Source organism: Pogona vitticeps, chromosome 6 (assembly GCF_051106095.1).
Source record: "Pogona vitticeps strain Pit_001003342236 chromosome 6, PviZW2.1, whole genome shotgun sequence".
Classification (NCBI taxonomy): Eukaryota; Metazoa; Chordata; class Lepidosauria; order Squamata; family Agamidae; genus Pogona; species Pogona vitticeps.
In genome coordinates, this window is record NC_135788.1 from 84,856,170 (window position 1) to 84,875,947 (window position 19,778).

General features: G+C 41.3%; 1 protein-coding gene across 3 annotated transcripts in view; it reads left to right on the forward strand.

The window, feature by feature from the left end:
• Window positions 1–17,740: 17,740 nt before the first annotated feature.
• Window positions 17,741–19,778, forward strand: part of MARCHF10 (membrane associated ring-CH-type finger 10) — a 63,260-nt gene continuing 61,222 nt past the window's right edge. For all 3 annotated transcript variants that reach the window (XM_078377743.1, XM_078377744.1, XM_078377742.1), the window contains exon 1: window positions 17,741–17,836. The gene's annotated coding sequence lies outside the window, so the exon portion shown is untranslated. The remainder of the gene's footprint in view (window positions 17,837–19,778) is intronic.

A 19,778-nucleotide genomic window follows, 5' to 3' on the forward strand; every position in this document is an offset into this window, starting at 1 on the left:
AGCAGGAGGGGGCTTTACAGCCTAATGTGATTGTCCTTAGCCACTAAATGATTGGTAAGTTATTTTCCTGCCTCTGGCATTTGAGGCAAACACACGCCACTTCCCATTTGCATGCCTGCTTCCAGTCCCATGGTGCCAGGCTTAGAGGGAAACCAAAGGATAGGGAGTGGCAGGAAAGTGACAGCTACAAGCAGCAGAGAAACCAAGAAGGGGCAAGGTGAAAAGAAAAAGAATTGGATGCATTGCAATTTGTAAGGTCTGGAAAGGTAAGCTACTACTTCTCAAGCTTTGCATCCTGATTCACAAACACACCCCAATTTCATCCTAGCCAGGTTATACAACAAGGTGCCATTTTGTGAGGGGATTGCTACGAGCACTCCAGCAGGCTGTATGCCCTGACTCTGTACCCCCACCCCACCCCGGAGACCCTCTTGGAGGTGCTACCTCTTCTTCACACTTCACAGAGATGGGACTCTGGGATTCAGGTGGGTATAAAAACAAATTGGTTGGCCCAAGATGATGAGGAGGAGGAGGTAGCAGTTGGAATGCACCTGGGCAAGGAGATGCCAGTTGGCAGAGGTCAAAGAGAGAGAGATGGAGGAGGAGGAGGCCACCAGAGAGAGGGTAGGAGAGAAAAGTGACATGGAGAAGGCTACTGATAACCTGGGAACCACTGAGTCCTAAGAGCAAGAGACCTGGACTGACACCACTGAATTGAAAAAGCTGGTCCTATGAGCTGAAGGAGTAGTGGACTATGCTTAAAGACTGCTGGACCCAAGTCCTTGTCCATAACCAGCTACCCCACAGGAGGATCATGCCCTGCTGACCACAGGATAACTCAGTGACCATCAGGGCAGCCAGCTCCCACCCAGGCCCAGAGGAGGGTCTGGAGGTGCAAAAGGCAGAAAGAGTGGTAACGGCCCTCCCTCCTGGAGTCCTGGAGACCCCAGACTGTGACAGGGACTCAGCATTAAAGGGTGCCTTTACGAGCCATTGACTGGCTAGGGCAGATATTAAAGCCATTCTGGCAACAGGTTCTGGAAATACTGGCTCCAATTCAGATACCTGGGGTTGGGATAAACACTAAACCTTCTGGGGTGTGGTGAAACTCAGCTTCCACCAATTACTATTTGGGAGGATTGTTACTTTGTCCCCCTTTTGTGTACCTTGTTCACCAGCCTCAATAAAGTCAAACTCAGACAATTCTACAAGACTGGAATTTATGGAGACCATGTCTGGAGAGGTTTTGCCCACCACCCCAAAACTTGGCAGGTGTTGTAGTTCCATAAATTTTTAAAGAGTTTTTTAAATGCATGTGGTTACTGCTGTGGATTTCCTTAATGGAACAACTCATTATGCTATACAAAGGTGCTTCCATACAAAGTTTTCCTAGTTCTGTCATTAAAAGACATGATAAACTCTTCCATCTTTTTCTCTTTAATTATTTTTCTTTACAAAGAAAAAATAAGTTTGGGTGGGTACTTTGGGAAAGCATGGAAGGACTGAAACAGGAACATGATGATGACTGAGACTCATTCAACTCCATAAAATTGTAGGAATGAGGCAGGCTGATTGCACAGTAAAACACTCTTGGGCTCTTGTAAAGCATCATAAGAGGACCAATCTTGGTCAGGAAGGGGAGTTTCTTAAGCACTGCATATCCATGAATACTTTTGCAAAATCCTTGAAACTTACAGCATGTTAAACATTTGATCCTGCGACAGGTGTCAGAAAATGTCCTGTAAAGTAGTGTTAGCTTTCCTGAGACAATGTAGGAAAGGTGTGTCTGGCCAATTGACACCTGAAATATAAGTACATAACTGAGTAGTCAAATTCATTTCATTGGGCCAAGATTTTAACAGAGTCATCTAACTTTATTAGGACTGCACTAACCATCTTATGTAAAAATTAAAGTGATCTCACAAAACCTGTGCAAGATCCTTGAGTTCCAGAACCAGGTAGACCTTCCTCTCCATTATCTTCAATCTGAGATTGCATCCATAACAAAACCCTTATGTCTGGCAACTGCAGCTTATTATCACTGTTCAGAACATCACTTTAATGTGGCCAGCCCACAGCTCTCTAAAAAACTACTCCTTCCAGCCTTTGATGTATGTCGCCACCCTAAGTGCCTTCCTTTAGAGTTTCATGCAGTCATCTAACATGCTTATTTTGGAAGTGTCTTCAGTGAAAACTGCTCAGCATGGAAGAAGGTATAAAGATATGTTTTCTTTATGGAACTAGTCCTTCTAACTTCTTGTTCTCTGGAGAATTCACAAATAGTCCTAAACAGACACAGGATTAGAAGCAACTCACTTCCATAAATAGAACATCAAATAACACTTCAGTGGTCTTGTGACTTACTTATTTGTTTACTTCGTTTATGTCCTACTATTCGCTTCAAGTGTTTTCAGGCATTACCCCACTTCCCATTTAAGCAGAAAAGTATTCTACTACTGTACTATATTTTTCCTATGGAAATGTTTAGATTTCTAACAATTAGCTACTTTAGTTAGTAACATAGTGAGTGGACTAATACCAGTTAAACTGGACAACTTTCAAAATTGTGATTAATTTTGTTAATGTGGCTATTTCTAGACAGCACACATGTTATAATAAATATAAATGCACTACTTTATATATTTGCTAAAATGTGCATATCAGCAATTTCAAAAGCATCATGAAAGTCTATTCTACTGTGATATCTTAAAATATTTTACAGTAATCCGATAAAGATACCTTCCATCACCTTGTTTTAATCTCATTTTAAATCCTGCTTTTGAATTTAGTCTTCTGTGCTTTTTCTAAATCTTGCTATTTGCTTGTCATCTATTCTGGATCAGGTCCAGGTCATGGATCCATACAATCCAAATCAGGTGTGTGTGGTTTCATTGGACTCACTGTTTGGTAATAGTATGATCTGGATATGGATGTGACTACCTGCTGGATAGGGCCTCTCCATCCGTATACTTGGAAGTCACTGAGATGGCCAGTGGTGGTGTGAGATCATACTAGTATGATTTGGCCCATTGGCCCTGCAGTCCTCTGCAAGGACAGCCAGAGGATTTAGGAGGCCCATAGCAGATGTAAATTCCGTTGTTTGTGTCCCAATATAGAACATATACTTGTGGGTCTGTTGTAGTTTTTCAGGTATGATATTGTGGAGCTGCACCTTTCTGCACTGATAGAGGTGCATATCTGAGGTTTTGCTAGCAGAGTAGGCCTTCAGCTACATTCTAAGCACACCCACCCAAACCAATATAGCAGAATGCTGTAGTAGAGGCTGCTCAGTAGTAGATGTTCTGTATTAAACAGTAGGCACTGTAGTGGAAAGAGCAATGTGAAAATTACTCTTAAAATACACCAGGCTATTACATAATTAAACTAAGAGTTATGACAATTTATACAGAGTTTAGGTAGTGCCAGTTTAATTGCCAATAAATATCACCTTGAAAGAAACTTTAAAAAAGCAGAAGAGATGTTATTCTCTGGGCTGTCCTTTCCTGAAAGCATTAAATAATCATGTTCAGGGACTGAGGAGAGAAACAACAATGACAAAGAGAGAAAGACAGCAGGATTTTTTTTTACAGCTTTATCTCATACTAATTATTCATACAAAAAAAGGAGGGGGAGAGCAAGAGCAGAATAGAACATATGATCATGATGTCAGGCTCCGCTAAAAATGAAAGGGAAAAAAAAGGCAGCACACTTTGCAAGGAAGAGTGTTTCCTAGCAACTGCAGCATAAGGAACAGGTTGCTAAGTAACTGGGGAGTCTGTAGGCACCACTTCTAGCCATGTTGAATCCAGAAATGGGCCATAAAAGGAATGCCCCCATTCCAGTCTTATAGTTGCCATGGTAATCATACATAAGCAATAGTTCCCAAGTTAAGAGACAGTGTTCAGAATACATTTCTTCTTCTTCTTCTTCCCTTTAAAATAATTCCCAACCATCCTGTCAAAGAAAGTTGCACATGGTTGGTTATCCCTGATAAACTGACTTATACAGTGGGGTCTTGACTTGAGAACTTAATCCGTATTGGAAGGTGGTTCTCAAGTCAAAAAGTCTGTAAGTCAAGTCTCCATTGACCTACAGTGCATTGAAAACCAATTAATGCCGTAACAGGCCGTTTTTGTTCCATTTTGGTTTTTTCTGGTCTGTAAGTCAATTCTCAGGCTGCAAGTCAAACCTAAATTTTGCGGCCAGAGAAGTCTGTAACTCAAAAAGTCTGTAAGTCAAGCCGTCTGTAAGTCAAGGGTCCACTGTATATTTATAAATAATGCTCACCATGAAGTCAGGACAGACTGAGACAAACTTATGCAGCCTGGACCCCTCTATACGTACTAAACTACGACCCCCATTATCCTCAGCAAGCACAATTCTGGTTGTGATAGCTGGCACAATGGAACCTATATTCTAATATACCTGAAGATTAAACTAAAGTAAGTCGCAACTAGAGTAATCTAATTTGAATCAATGGAACGTACAGAGGTTTGGCTTATTAAATCTCCACTGATTCAATGGCCTTACTCTAGTACAATTTACTACATTTAGCAACATGATTTCTGTCATTAAGTATTTTAAAAAGCTGTAAACATGCACCCTAATTTATAAAGAGAGCAATATTGTCAAAACCACATCTGACAGTTTAGGAAAAAAGGAAGGTATATACAACATATCCAATAACAACAATACAGTGTGTATCCTAGAGAATCTCTTATTTCAGAAAAGGGTTTTCAATAGGCATATTTGCTAAAGCACAATTAATCCAGATATAGCAATTGTTCTTACATGGGCTGGAACTACACAGTTGCAATATTCTACACCAAAAGTATTTACTGCAAGTTAGCTTCAAACTGGCACAAATATACTTACAGTACACAATCTCTTCTAATGCAGTTTCTTGCATTAAAGCAGGCCATCACTGGCTGGTCAGTGCTGGGTGGCTTCCCCAGCTACTGACAACACTAGTCCTCACCAGCCCAACATGCTGTGAAACAGAACAGCTGGAGCTGCCACCTCCCTCCAGACAAGAACAACATTGCTGGCTGGACAATGCTGGGAGCCATCCTGGCTAACTTGGCACCCCTTGCCATGCCATTGTGCTATGGAAGTAGTACTGCAGTTTTTAAAAGTGTGGATTGAGAACCATTTTTAAACCGCAGTAGAGTTTGCAACATGTGCAGCAACAGGAGCCAGTAAAAATTCCAGCTGATGTTTCTGGAGTGTAGAGTTTTGGCCATGATTAATCTAATATATCACTGGGGGAAGAGAAACTGATAATGGATTTTCCAAAGCTGCAGAACAAAAATGAAAACTGGAAACTTCCTAGCTTCTAACACTAGAGTTGTTAAATAACTCCCTCCCACACACACATACACAAACACATGTTCAGTGGGCCTTCTTTTTAGGCAGATGTATGTACATAGGATTGCAGCCTTAAGCTGTTTCAAATTTATCCTGGTGGGACTTCCTAAAACACAAGCACAGGATAGCAATGTCAAACGTTCGGCTATTGCTACTGCTACACTAGATAAAATAGTATGGACACTAATGGAACCTAAAAACATAATTCTACATGAAGCGGCCATTCAGTCAAATATTCTGGCAGGTAAAGAAAAGGTTTCCTTTTCATATTTGTCTTATCTGTTTGGTGATTCTGTTTCTACTCCATGGGTGTGGCTTTTAATGAAAGTCTGTGCAAAAGTAACTGATTACAAGGGACAACACTGACATTCCTCATCACAAGAGATGTGAAGACGTCAAAAAGGGACAAGAAGTGCAAGTCTCCATGTTTAAATTACAGACTACTGCTGTGGCTTTTTAAATAGAGAAAGGGTTTCATAGCCAACACTGTAATATAACAGGATTGAAACATAGTAGAGGGCAAAAATAGATAGGACAAAGGGCAATGTGTCTGTCCATCTCTAGGGTGTTGGAGAACTTGGAACCACTCTTTTTTTGCCTGATACAAACTCACCAAATTGTCTCCTGGTGTGTGAGTGAGCATGCAGTCTGGAGTCCTGTTGGGTACCAAACATACAACTTCAGACATATATTCTCCAAGTGGAAAAGACTGGCGGTATTAGCACAGATAATGTATTTCAGCATCTGAAATAAGTTTTTGTGCCTCCAGTTGTGAGATGTACCGCATGTATCTGTGAATTCCTAGAAACACTAATGATGCTTTGGTGCACTTGCAACAGAACTGAGAAACAGGGAAGGAAAACACCTTTGCTTGGACAAAATAACTGAGACAGTTATACATTTAAGTAAAATCGACATCACAGCAGGTTCAGAATTAAGTCCTAATATGATAATTCTCTAGAAATGCATATTCCCCAGCCTTAGGGCAACCGAACAGACTTCCTTGCATCATCTTTACAAGAAGATGCTGGACAGGTACTCAGAGCTGAACAGCCTGTTTCAAGGAGGATGAAACAAAGGTAAAAAGAGATCACATGCTAGGGAATGTTGTTGTTATGCACTGTCAAGTCATTCCCAGTGTATAACTTCCAGTGTATGACCTCCAAAAAGTCTAATTGTTCACAGCCCTGCTCAGATCTTACTAAGAGAAGGCTGTAGCTTCCTGTATTAAGTCCATCCATCTCATATTAGAACCTACTGCACTCACCTTTTCCTAGCAATATTGTCTTTTCTCATGATATGCCCAAAGTACAATAGCCTCAGTTTACTCATTGTAGGGCTTATCCATGCAACTGTGTTGTCTCTGGTCATTCTCTGGTCACTCTGGTTCTGAATCTCTCTGGTATTTTTTGTTGCAGATTTGAGTAGATCATCCTAGTATTTGTGTTTTTGTACAGGGAGGGTATTTGTTGCTGAATGTTTTGAGAGAAACTGTGTTATCCCAATACCTGATGTCTCACTCCCAATACAGACCAAAGACTCAGATTTAGGACTTGGACCCAAAGACTCAGCAACATCCCTAGTTGTTTCTGTTTCTCCATTATCAACATTAATTATTCTGTCTTCACGATTTTTGTCTTCTTAATGTCCAACTGTAATCCTGCTTTTACACTTTTTCTTTTCATCTTCATCAGTAGTTGTTTCACGGCATCACTTTATCCATCAAGTGATTTGGTAGCATCTGCATATCTAGAACTATTGATATTTTATCACCAATTTTCATTCCTCCTTCCTCTGAACCTAATCTAATACACCTTTTTCTGACAATGCCTTTGCAAATCTGAAACTGCTTTGTTTCTCCATATTTTGTCCTAACAGCAGCCTCTTGTCCACAGTACAGATTATGCATCAGGACAATAAACTGTTGAGGCATAGCTATTTCTTTTAGAGTAACTCATTGCTTTTAATAACTGACCTAGTCAAAGGGGTTACTGTAATCTATAAAGTATGAACTGATTTTCATCTGATATCCTTTGGTACATCGTACAAGCCTCATGGCACTGTGGTTAAATTACAGTACTGCAGTCAAGCCTCTGCTCATGATCTGAGTTAGATCCTGATCGGTTCAGATAGCCGGATGAAGGTTGACGGCGTCTTCCATCCTTCCAAGGCTGGTAAAATGAATATCCAGCTTGCTGTGGGGCAAAATGTTCCTTACATGATTATGTTGTATACTGCCCAGAGTGTACTCTAGCATTGTGGGGGCGGTATTATAAGTTGAAACAACAACAATAACAATAGTTAATTTATATTTGTATTTTGATCTCTATGTCACTGGATCTGGATTCTGTACACTAGAAAAAACTGTTCTCAGATAACCCCAATGTGACATTCCTGCTTTACTGACAAAGTCCTGAGGAAACATAACAGACATTAAGTAAGAAAGCTATGCCATTTTTTGGATTAGCAGTCTTGGGGTTGTAAACAGCTCAAGTAAAATGTCTACTCACCACAATTTTGCTTACTGTTTTTTAATCTGCTATTTGTTTCTTTTTACTATCTGTATAATTATTCTTTTTAGCTTTGCATATTGTATTTTAATGATATAAGCTGCATTAGATTTCCACTGATAATGGGGACAACTGAATGACCAATATGGTCTGAGCAAGTGGCTTGGCCATCTTTGTACTGTTAGCCTGGCTGTGCGGGCCAGTTCTGAGCTAACAGTGTTGGCTGCTTAATCAGAATGACCAACCTGAGAAGCTATACACAGCATGTATACAGCCAAAACTGATCTTAGGGAGGGACGTGGTTTTGCGTATAACTCACTACCCCATCTAACTCACCAAAATGTTCAATAGTTGATTTGATTCCAGAAGCAATGCCTATTTTGTTTATAATTACAAACAAATGTTCATCATAATTTAAGGGGCATGTAAGTCTCCAAATGTTCAGGTTCATAGCACTACCAAACTGAAAATGGCACCAGATAAACACTAACACACCGACACTGTGGGAGACAATGAAGCCATTAGAAGATGAGCAGAAGCCAAATAAAACTCCGTCGGATTTGTAGGGAACCTGATAGCTTTGTTTTCAAGGCCTTGTACATAGTGATTGCCTCTGGGTGCTTTTTCCTGTCTTCCATCTGTTCAGGAAGCACAGCAAATATAATGGAGGAGACAGATAAAACAGGACATATGTTCAAGTCTGTTTCAGTTTTTTCCCCTTAAGCAAAATATACTCATAATGGGAAATTTCAAGACGAAAAGAGGTCTGCTCTTTTTGTATTATATAAGTTGGGATGCGAAAACCAAAATGTTCTGTGTTTGCGTTCGTATTTATTCTCTCAAATAAATACACAACTACTGTATATCTTCCTTCCTTCCACTTCAAAAGACTCTCCCTTTACTCCACAGTGTGATATCAGTGCCACTAACTTTTGAGGGTGAACAAACAACCTGTGAATGTCATACAATTGCACTAAAGCACTACTGTGCATCAGATTAATTAGGATCTTATGAATCACTTCTTATCTACCTTCCAACAAGAAGATGAGAAAGGTGAAAAGGTATAAACAGTGGAAAGCTATGTTCCTCAGCCTGGTGCCCTCCATAGAATATAACTGCAAGATCAGAATCTCCCCCACAGCATCGATAGTACTATGGTGTCTGTTTGAAAAGGCTAGCTTTAAGGGCATGTGCAGTGGGAAGGGGACAGGACTAAAGGGTGAACACATTAACTTTTAAGAATCTTCCCTTCACATACCACAGAAGAATGACTGGAAAAAAAGAAAAACGTGGCCCTGTACATGTCATAAAATAAGAGACATGCATTTCCAAAGCAAAAGATGACACCAGTTCACATGTACTGATATATACTGTGTGGTTTTTATAATTAATCAGCAGTATCTCACCAAAGAAGGCTCTGATCAGATGATTTCTATGCCTGCACAATCCACTACCCAAGTACAAACTGTGGATGGGCCCTTACTCTCCACTCATATTGTTCTTTAATCTTTTCTTTTAATTTAGACATGGAGTAGATAGCCCTTCAAATTGAGGACATCTCCCCCAAAAGAGGTATTCTGTGAAAAGAACATGGGGCCACCCTAGAAAGGACAGGCATTATTTCAAATTTTCCTCTCATCCCAGCTATCTGCTCTGCATGAAGTTTTTAAACCAGGGTGAGGAGCATTTAGTCTTTCAAATGTATTAGACTACTTTCAGGCTTGGATCCCAACACTTGACCATGTGTGATATATAAATCATTGTTTTGCCCTGAATAGAGATGTAGCCTTTATACAATGATAACCAGATGGATTATACCTTAAATATCTGACTTTCAAGCAAATAAACTCTCCTGCATAAAAACTATCATTCCAAAAAAATAAAAACTTGTACTAATCAGAAAGAGCACAGTTAGAAGAAGTTATTTCAGCCAGATTCTAAAACATAAATATAATTTCTATAGGCAATTGTTACAATGACACACATTAGAAATTTAAAGATAAGAGTCTCTTGCCCATAGAATTATGCCAGCATAAAATTAATGAATTGTAGGCTACAATCTCCCTCCATTAAAACTTTGTTAGATTTTCTCCTAGTCAATATCACCTGTGGCTTGTCTATCTTCAATCTAATTCCCATTAAACATTCCCATACTTTTGTTCACATCACCTAGTTTGCTTGTGAAGCATAAAGTGAATAACTCTTCTAATCCATTTATAGGGAATATAGTAATATTTATTCTTATCTTCTGGTTCTATCTCTTCAGGAAGGGGCTGAAGAGGCACCACGACTCACATAGTCCCTTACCAATGGCTATGCTGGGTGGGACTCATGGGAGCAGAACTAGTAACAATTTAAATGAAGAGTGAATGTAGAATGTTTTCCCAATGAAAGACTATTGGCCCACACAGAACATAAGTCACTACGAATGGGCAGTTGCTTGATAGCTCAGTGAACTTGGGCAGCTATGAGGTGAGAATTTCATAGAATCATGAAGTTGGAAGGGGGCCTATAAGCCAATGAGTCCAACCTGCTCAGTGAAAGAATACAAATCAAAGGATATCTACCAGGTGGTTGTCTAAATTTCTCCTGAATACAGTACCTCCAGTGTTGGAGCACTTACCACCTCTCGAGACAACTGGTTCCATTGCCGTACTGCTCTAACAGTTAGGACTTTTTTCTGATATTCAACTGAAATCTGGCTTCTTGTAATTTAAGCCCATTGTTGCATGTCTTACACTCAGGGATGATTGAGAACAGATCCTGCGCCTCCTCTGCATAACAGCCTTTCAAGTATTTGAAAAGTGCTATCATACCTCCCCTTAGTCTTCTTTTCTCAAGATTAAACATGCCCAGTTCTTTCAGTCTCTCCTCATAGGGCTTGTTTTCCAGCTCCCTGATCATCCTTATGACTCTCTTCTAAACTTGTTCCAATTTGTTGGCATCCTTCTTGGTGCGGTGTCACTGGACACAGTACTCAAGATGAAGCCTAACCACTGCCAAATAGAGGGTAACTAGTACAGTATTACCTCACATGATTTGGAAACTATACTTCTGTTAATGAAGCCTAAAATAGCATTTGCCTTTTTTGTAGCTACATCATATCGTTGGCTCATATTCAGCTTGTGATCTATAATGACTTCAGAGTCCTTCTCGCTCATAGTATTGCTGAGGCAGGTATTCCCCATCTTGTAACTGTGTGTTTGGTTTCTTTTTCCTAGGTGGAGTATTTTACACTTATCCCTGTTGAATGTCATTCTGTTGTTTTCAGCCCAGTGCTGAAGCCTATCTATATCATTTTGAATTTTGTTTCTGTGTTCCAGGGTGTTAGCTATTCCACCTACTTTTGTGCCATCCGCAAATTTGATTAGCATTCCCTGTATCCCCCTGATCCAGATGATTAATCAAGGACTGAGCCCTGGGGTACCCCACTTGTTAACTCCTCAGTTTGAGAAGGAGCCATTAACGATCATTCTCTGAGAACAATTCTGTAGCCAATTGTGTATCCTCAGGAAAGTTGTTATATCCAGCCCACACCTAGTTAACTTGCTAATCAGAATATCATGGGGCACTTTGTGAAAAGCTTTGCTGAAGTCAAGATATACTATGTCTACAGCGTTACCTCTCTGTCTATCAGGGAGGTTACCTGATCAAAAAATGTGATCAGATTAGTCTGGCAGGGTTTGTTTTTGACAAATCTGTGGGATTTCCCACTATGCCTTGTAAGAGGAGAGCTCAATGATGCCCCAGGGCATCTCCAGAAGGAGGGAAGGATAGACCATTTCGGAAGACTCTATATCTAGAAAATATTAGAAACAGTTACTAACCTTGGAATCAATTTGACAGAATGTAATTATTATTAAATCGCAAATGAGCAAAACCAGAACTGATGTAGGGCAGAACCAAAGCCTGAAGTGGGCAAACTTGCACATTCTACATTGAATTTTCTTTTTTCACCCTACCATCCTTTTTTCTACATGCACTCCATGTACTCTGTGTATGCGTGTGTGTGTTGCTAGAAAATAAACAACTAGAGCAATACTATGCATATTCAAACTATGCCTCAAGTTCTACAAGAGGATTATATCAGAGAGAGAGAGAGAGAGGACTCATGCATAAAGACATAAAAGATAAATGACACACATCTGCCATTTCTCTTTTAACATATATCTTTATGCAGAAGCAGAGTTCTGCAGACAGACTTGTTTGCAGCAAATTAGGTAACCAACTTTTCTTCTGAAAAGTGAGGCACTTGTTAGAGTTCTACAGGCAGACACAGAATGTTCCTCCTGACTTCATCTCTGAATTTCTGCCTTTTGTACAAGGGAAGCAATATTCTAGGATTCATATCAACCAGGAATGTGGTTGCATTTAGTTGTCCCAAGAGGTTACAAACATTGATGAAAAGACAGCTGGTGGATATACCCAGTGGTTAGACAAGGTGGACTCCTCAATGAAGTCCAGAACAGAAGTCTTATCATCTTATTGTAAAAACTGCTGTATGGCTCCAATTTGGTAGTGTTCATTTGTAGTCATTCATTAACAGATTAACATTTTTAAAGGCAAATGTGATCCAATATGAAATGGAAAACAAATACTGTATGTAAAAGAAACTTAATAATGTTTGCTATAACTGGAACACACTTCTTCTTCTGCTAAACCTATATTGCAAAAGGCTGTTTCTTATTGCCACCAGACCCTCCTAAAAATAAGACTTCAACCTTAATACATTGTATGTAAATACTATATTTTTAATTTATACTCCATGTAAAGGCTATGATATTCATGGCTTTGAGCTACTTGTTCTATGTTTATTCCTAAAATAGAATATACACAAAAGAATAAACCAAAATGATGATAATTGCTGCTCTTTCATACAGCATGCTGAGGAATTTTTAAATTCCACAAACATTTCAAAGCAAACAGAGCATTATCGTCTGGCACAGGCATCACTAGTTCATGGACAGAGCAGAGGCAGCAAACCATCCACAAATAATGGAGTGAGGACCCACTGCCTGCACCACAAGTCAGCACTATTTAGATCATGTATTTATGTGTGTATGTGTGTGTAAACACAGAACCCTCATGTGCAATCCACTGCAACATTTCAGAATGGTGACTGTACTTCTCTTTGAACAACACATATTTATCTTACTTCTCCAAGCTATAGTAGGACTGGAAAATAAATGAATTTAATTAGAAATTAAATGGTAAGGTTTTTTTTTAAAGGAATAAACAACCTTTAATAGGGATAGTGAGAAAAGAACATCAAGGAACAGGCCAGAACTTTTTATAAATATTATTTCTGCTACAAAAGAGAGACCATGCAATATGTCAGAGGTAGAAGTGAAACCTTTGCAGTGACATTGTATGAACACTTTGCAAAACACAACTCATCCAGAATAATTTTGCACTTGTCCATTTTACAAAGATATTACAAGAATAACGAGACTGTGCATTACTGTAAATGTATTAAATCCAAACAGACCACATCAAGATGTCACATACAACCCAAGAAATTTCCAAAGTATTCTCTGCATTGCTACCCAGTCTGAGCAATTAAACTGTATTGAGAAGAAACAGTCTACCAGGTCAACATCCAAATGCATTACTATGGCAATTACTACTGCTTCAAGCCACAAAATAGCCAATGCCTTTTCTTACCAATATATGGCACAGAGGCACAGAAAAGGGGGCTTTTATGAAATCCTATTTATTACCTGGAATAGCAAATGGATTATGTGGATATTTTATTTCTCAACTTTATAAGTATCATCTCTTATCTCATGCAATGTATAATATATATATAAATATTGTTTGGAATCTTGCTTCTGGGCCTTCCTTACCTCCAACAAACACTTTTTGCATCTTTCTCCTTTAGCCTGTCCCATCTCCCATCAGTTATTACAAGCATAAAGTGGGGAATAGGAGAGCCATGCAGAGCACCTTAACTCACTGGAGAACACGCAAGATATATAAGTAGATAATGTAAGTATTTTGCTGGCTGGATATTTAAGTAAAGGTACTACTACACTACAATGTATCCCACAGTTTGTGCCAGAGTTGGCACAGTCACATTAGATCTATTTTCCATTGACAATACAATGTGCAGCTAATCACAAGTAAGGCCAGTTGTTGTCTGGCATGTGTGATTGATTGTATCAGTGGCAGGTTTGTCCTAAAGCAATGTTAACAGCAATGTGCATATGACAGGATGTAGTATGCCAGAACAATAGGAACACCCCTCTCAAGCAAGCATCTCGCCTCTCCACTAAACAATTTATTGTGTTTTTCTAGTATATTGCTATGTCAGACAAACTTTGCAGTTTCACAGAGTGTAACAATTCAACACTATATTACTTGCCAAAAAAAAAAAAAAAAAAAAAAGAGGCAGGAAAGAGGGCAATGTAAATGACAGACGAAGGTGGATGGCCTGTGATCCCAGTGAGAATGGTAGCAATTTGAGGTGAAGTATGACAGTTGCCCCATTGTCAATCTGCACAGTCCAAGTGCTCCCAGAAGAAAGGACTGGCATACTTCTGAGTACTGAGGTCTTGCGGGTCGACGCCCCTGATGTCAGTGGTTTATTTATTTATTTATTTAATTTAATTTATTCAACTTGTAGACTGCCCGCACTCTGCAAGAGTCTCCGGGCAGCTTCCAACATGAATTAAAGCAGTTGAGTTTAAAACTGGTTTGGGAAACTCCCTCTCTTTTGAGGGGGTTGACTCTCACCATGGAGAGTATGTTTCGCAGTCTGGGGGTTCATCTTGACTCGGCACTTACCATGGAGACCCAGGTAGCGTCCGTGGTTTGGTCCACCCATTTACATCTTTGGAAGATCACCTATCTAGACGCGGGGCCCCTCATCACACTTGTCCACGTACTTGTAGTCTCAAGAACAGACTATTGAAATGCACTCTACATGGAGCTTCCTTTGAGACTGATGCAGAGACTTCAAATGGTCCAGAACATGGTGGCGAGGCTATTAACAGGGGTGAAAAGATTCCATCATACTTCCCCCATCCTAGCCACCTTACACTGGTTACCTATTTGCTTCCACATCGATTTCAAGGTGCTAACTATTACATATAAAGCCCTAAACGGTTTAGGGCCTCGATACTTGGCAAAGCACCTTCTTCCACCTAGTTCTGCCCATATCAACCGTTCCAGCCAGGTTGGATGGTTGAGGGGCCTGACTCCAAGAGATGCTCGAAGAGAAAAAACTAAAAACTGGGTCTTCTTGGTAGTTACCCCTCGTCTCTGGAACAACTTACCAACAGAGATCAGCCTGGGCCCCCCACTGAGAGCTTTTAAAAGCAAACTAAAGACCAGGCTCTACAGGCAGGCCTTACCAACAGCCATCACTTAGCTTTATTTTTCCTTTTCCCTCATCTTGGACACCTGTAGTAAAACTGGGTCCCATTTTTAATGCAGTTATGTTTTCATTTATTATATGTGTAGCTTTGTTTTTTTGTATAAACCGCCCAGAGTAGACATGTTCTAGATGGGCGGTATATACGTCTAATAAAATAAAATAAGTAATGATTTATACCTAGCAAATTCTGGAAAGGGTCAAAATAAGTCAGGGGCAAGTAGATGGCATGTAATTGTTGTTGTTATAGACTAAATCCACTGTGATACTGGCAGTATATCAGGGTTTTACTTCCACCCTGCAGTCCTCTTCAGCACCAAAAGCATGTTCCTATGGGTGTGGGTGTTTTTTTTAATGAATTTTAAGTATTTAATGTGAGTGCCAATATGTGCAATGGATAAAGCAACACACTGGGTTTCGTGAGACCTTTGGCACAAATCCCCATTCAGAAATGGAAACTAACTGGGGGGTGGCACAGGTAAAACCACACCCTAAATATCTCAAATACCTTGAAAAATCTATTAGGATCACTATATGTTGGATGCAACTACATGGCACATAACAAAAAAAGTATGCAAGACCTGTAACCGGAAGTAGCTGAAAGCAGATTTTTTGCATGAGCTGAAACTCCTGTCCACACTGGTATATAGTTCTGGTATATGGTTCCCTGATAGCACTGTTTGGCACACATGCACACACAAACACCCTTGTGCTTTTACTTAAAATGATCCATCGTTCTCCTTTAAGACCTGACCCCTTTCTTTCCAGCATAGGGCTAAGGCATGGAACCTTTTCTGATTAACTGAGATGCAAAATAGCATTATGTTTTGCCTTTGCAGATTGGTATTAAGAGTTAAAACAGGCTGCATTGAAGATAAGCACCAAATTTCACTGTGTGCACAGGCCCACTGTGTCACTTCATCTGACGGGGCATCCAGAACCAGGCACCTGAAAAAGAACCTATACACGGGGAAAGACGAATACTACCAAATGGTTAAGGATATAAAGGTTAAAAGCCCGAATGAAAAATCGTCAGCTGACAAAACACAGGCATATCGGGGTCAAAACGTCCAGTCACAAGAAATGCCCAGATCCCGTTGACCATTTTGGCCAAAGATGCATCGTAAGGTGTCCATGCCTTCAATCCCAGCCTTTCCTCATCTACAGAGAAATCTGCACGTTCGCGCATTTACGGGATATCCACTCGCTCCGCATTCAACCCTCTCGCTGCGTAACTTCTCTCCCCCCCCCCTTCCCGGCTTCGTTTGCTGGAGTATTGGGACAGTCGGCACACGTTAACGCTACGTCAGGATGACGATGAAGACATCTCAAGACTGTCGTCCGTAGGTTGTAAGCCTTCGGGCAACAATGAAGACGCAGGGCGGGGAGGATGCAACTTCCCCCTTCGGGTTTTGCAAGGCGCTGGCGCGCAGCTGCCGTCCTTTCTTTCCCTCTCACCCGCCTCCCCCCCCCCGCGCCCTCCTTCCTCCCGATCTCTGCCCATTTCTCTGATCGGGGTCATCGGTCTGGTCTGCCGCTGTACGTTACTCCCTCTCGGGTAGGCTCTCCTGACCCTGTCGTTTCGGTCACAGAGATATTAAGAGGTTAATTCCGTGCTGCTTCTGCTGCTTCTTTTAGTTGACCTGGATCTTGGAATTTGCTGACTGGCCATCACGGCTTCTCCTGCATTTCAAAGGTTACGGAGATTCTTGACCTACATTGTCTTGATCCGCAACCTCCTCTCACCGCCTTCAAGAACCCAAAGAAATCAATGAAGGAATCTTGTCTTTAAGTGAAAAAAATAAAATAAAGCGGAGTTGCCACCATGCTTGGCCACAGGGCATACACTCCCATGCAGCTTGCGACTAACAGGCTGAAAGGGGCGGTTAAATATAATTACTTATTGACCAGGTGTCGGTACCGCCGTCCTCTTTGAAATGCTACGGCTAGTGTTAATGCGGTTATCATCCTTCTGGATCCCACCATCCCAACCGTATCCACGGTGCATATAAACCTGTGACCTTAATACTGTATGCCATGTAGCTGAAGTAGAGGTCAGTCCACCAAAGCTCATGCTAAAACAAACAATCGTTCTTAAGGTGCCACAACAAATCTTGTTTGTTGGTTAAAAAGAAAATGGTCACTTTCTCCACACAAAATGGGGTCGTTATTTTTATTTTTTAAAGGAAGGACTTCTTCCTCCCCTCCGTTTGTTCTGTATGGACACCCTGCCGCATATTTTAGCCGCACTCCAAAACCCTCCTTTTCTTAAGGGGCACCTTCCCCCCCCCCCTTTTCCCCTCTGAGCAAATTTAAAGATGGCTTCTCGACTTAAAATGGGAAGATGTTCGCTTTCGGGTGCAGCGAGATTCCTCTCTATCTCCTACGCCTGGGTTCGGTCCCCGGGTTGCCATAGGGCGCGCTCAGGTTTCCCCTCCCCCCCCCCACCTACCCACCCCCACATGGTCAAACCGGAACTGTGTGAGTTGCTATAGCAACGAAAAGACGCTGCCCGCCGGGCTCTGAGTCCGAGGGGAAGGGAGAGCGCGCGCCCATGAGACAGGCAGGCGAGGAATAAAGGAAGGTGAGAGAAGCGTCGTGGGGGGGGAGAGCAAGGCGGGTCAACCAAACCTCCCCTCCCGAAGTTCAGCCCGGTTTTAGGGAGGGAGACCACTGCCCCCCCGGCGTCCCCCCCACACCTCGGGTTCAGTGGGGGTGAAACGCGTCGATGCGGAAGCCACCTATTTCCCCGAGGTGGAAGCGCTGACATCATCTGCAAGGCTGGCTATCTTCCGAAGGAAAATCCGGTCCTTCTCTGCTCCGCCCTCCTCCCCCCCCCCCCGGTTCCCGCCCGTTTTGCCGTCATTAAATTCCTGGCGGAAACGAAGGGAAGCCGCCGCTGTTCCCATTTTCTTTTTCCCCAAGGAAGCGTCCATTTCTGGAGAGAAGAGCCGAGCACAGCAGCTTGCATACCCAGACTCCCACTCTTGCACACACGCCCTGGTGACGTTTGGAAGTAATAAACTATCCACTTACAACCTCCTCCCCCCACCACCACCCCGTTTTAAAGGATAAAGCGGTTTTTAGGGAGCTTCTTGCGTTGACGGCAAAAGGGGAACGACTGCTCCCTGCAGGGGAAACTAACACTACCATCCTGATATCCATTCACCAAGCCTTACATTACAAAAGCAGGGGAGTCCTCTTGGTGCATCTTGGCACATTAAGGAAGTTTCTTACCTCTTTAAGCCCTGCCCCAAACTTAGCAATAATAATAGTCATGATTATCATCATCATCATAAAAATACTTAGGCCTTTCATTAAAATTTGTGTTTTGTTATATAATACCAGTGAAATACTGTGTCTTGTTTTTGAATAAAAAAAGCAAAGTGTGCTGCTTATATACTGCCCCATACTGCTTAAAGCACTCTCTGGGTGGTTTGCAGTTTAATTATGCAAGCTGCACACACCCACCCCCCCTCTTTATTCAATTTACTCACCTTGGAAGGATGGAAGGCTGAGTCAGCCTTAAGCCAGCTTCCTGCCTGTTCAGATCAAACGCAGGACATGAGCAGAGTCTTGACTGTAGTACTACTGCTTAACTACAGTGGAAGGGTGCTCTGGAACTGTCTCACTTGCCCATAGCTCTTCTTCTGGAGCCACAGTGAGGAATGAACTGTCAGCTACCTTAAGAGAGACTTGCTGTAGTCCAGTGGAAATTTGACCTGCCTGAGCCTCACTATGCTCTAACTTTGAGGTTCTGCACACTGCCTTCTGATGTTGCCAGCTGGTGTTTCTATATTACATCTGGGCAGGTTTGAACACTTATGCCATTGATGCTAACACACCAACTTGGGAAGTGCTACGATTACTTTGGTTCGTCAGAATGTGATCAACTTTTCCTAAATTCTTATTTTATTCTTCTGAGTAATTCCTAACTGTTTAAAGGGAGATTATCAAGTAACATAAGGCAACTCTGATAATTTAATACGGCATCCGTGGGATAAAATGTAACTATATACAGTAAAACAAATTCAATTGAGCTAGTCTTGAAACCCCAGTAGACGCTGTACATGAGCGTCTACTGCAAAAACAAGACGTCGAGCTGATTGTGGCTCTGATCATCAGCTTCTCATAGCAAAATTTAAGCTTAAACTGAAGAGAGTAGGAAAAACCACTCGGTTAGTCAGGTATAATCTAAACCAAATCCCTTATGAATAAACAGTGGAAGTGAAGAACAGATTTAAGGAACTAGATTTGGTGGACAGAGTGCCTGAAGAACTTTGGATAGAGGCTCTTAACATTATACAGGAGGCAGCAACAAAAACCATCCCACAAAAACCATCCCAAAGAAAAGCAAGAAAGCAAAGTGGCTGTCCAACGAGACCTTACAAATAGCAGAGAAAAGAAGGGAAACAAAATGCAAGGGAGATAAGGAAAGTTATATAAAATTGAATGCAGACTTCCAAAGAATAGCAAGGAGAGACAAGAGGGCCTTCTTAAATGAACAATGTAAAGAAATAGAGGAA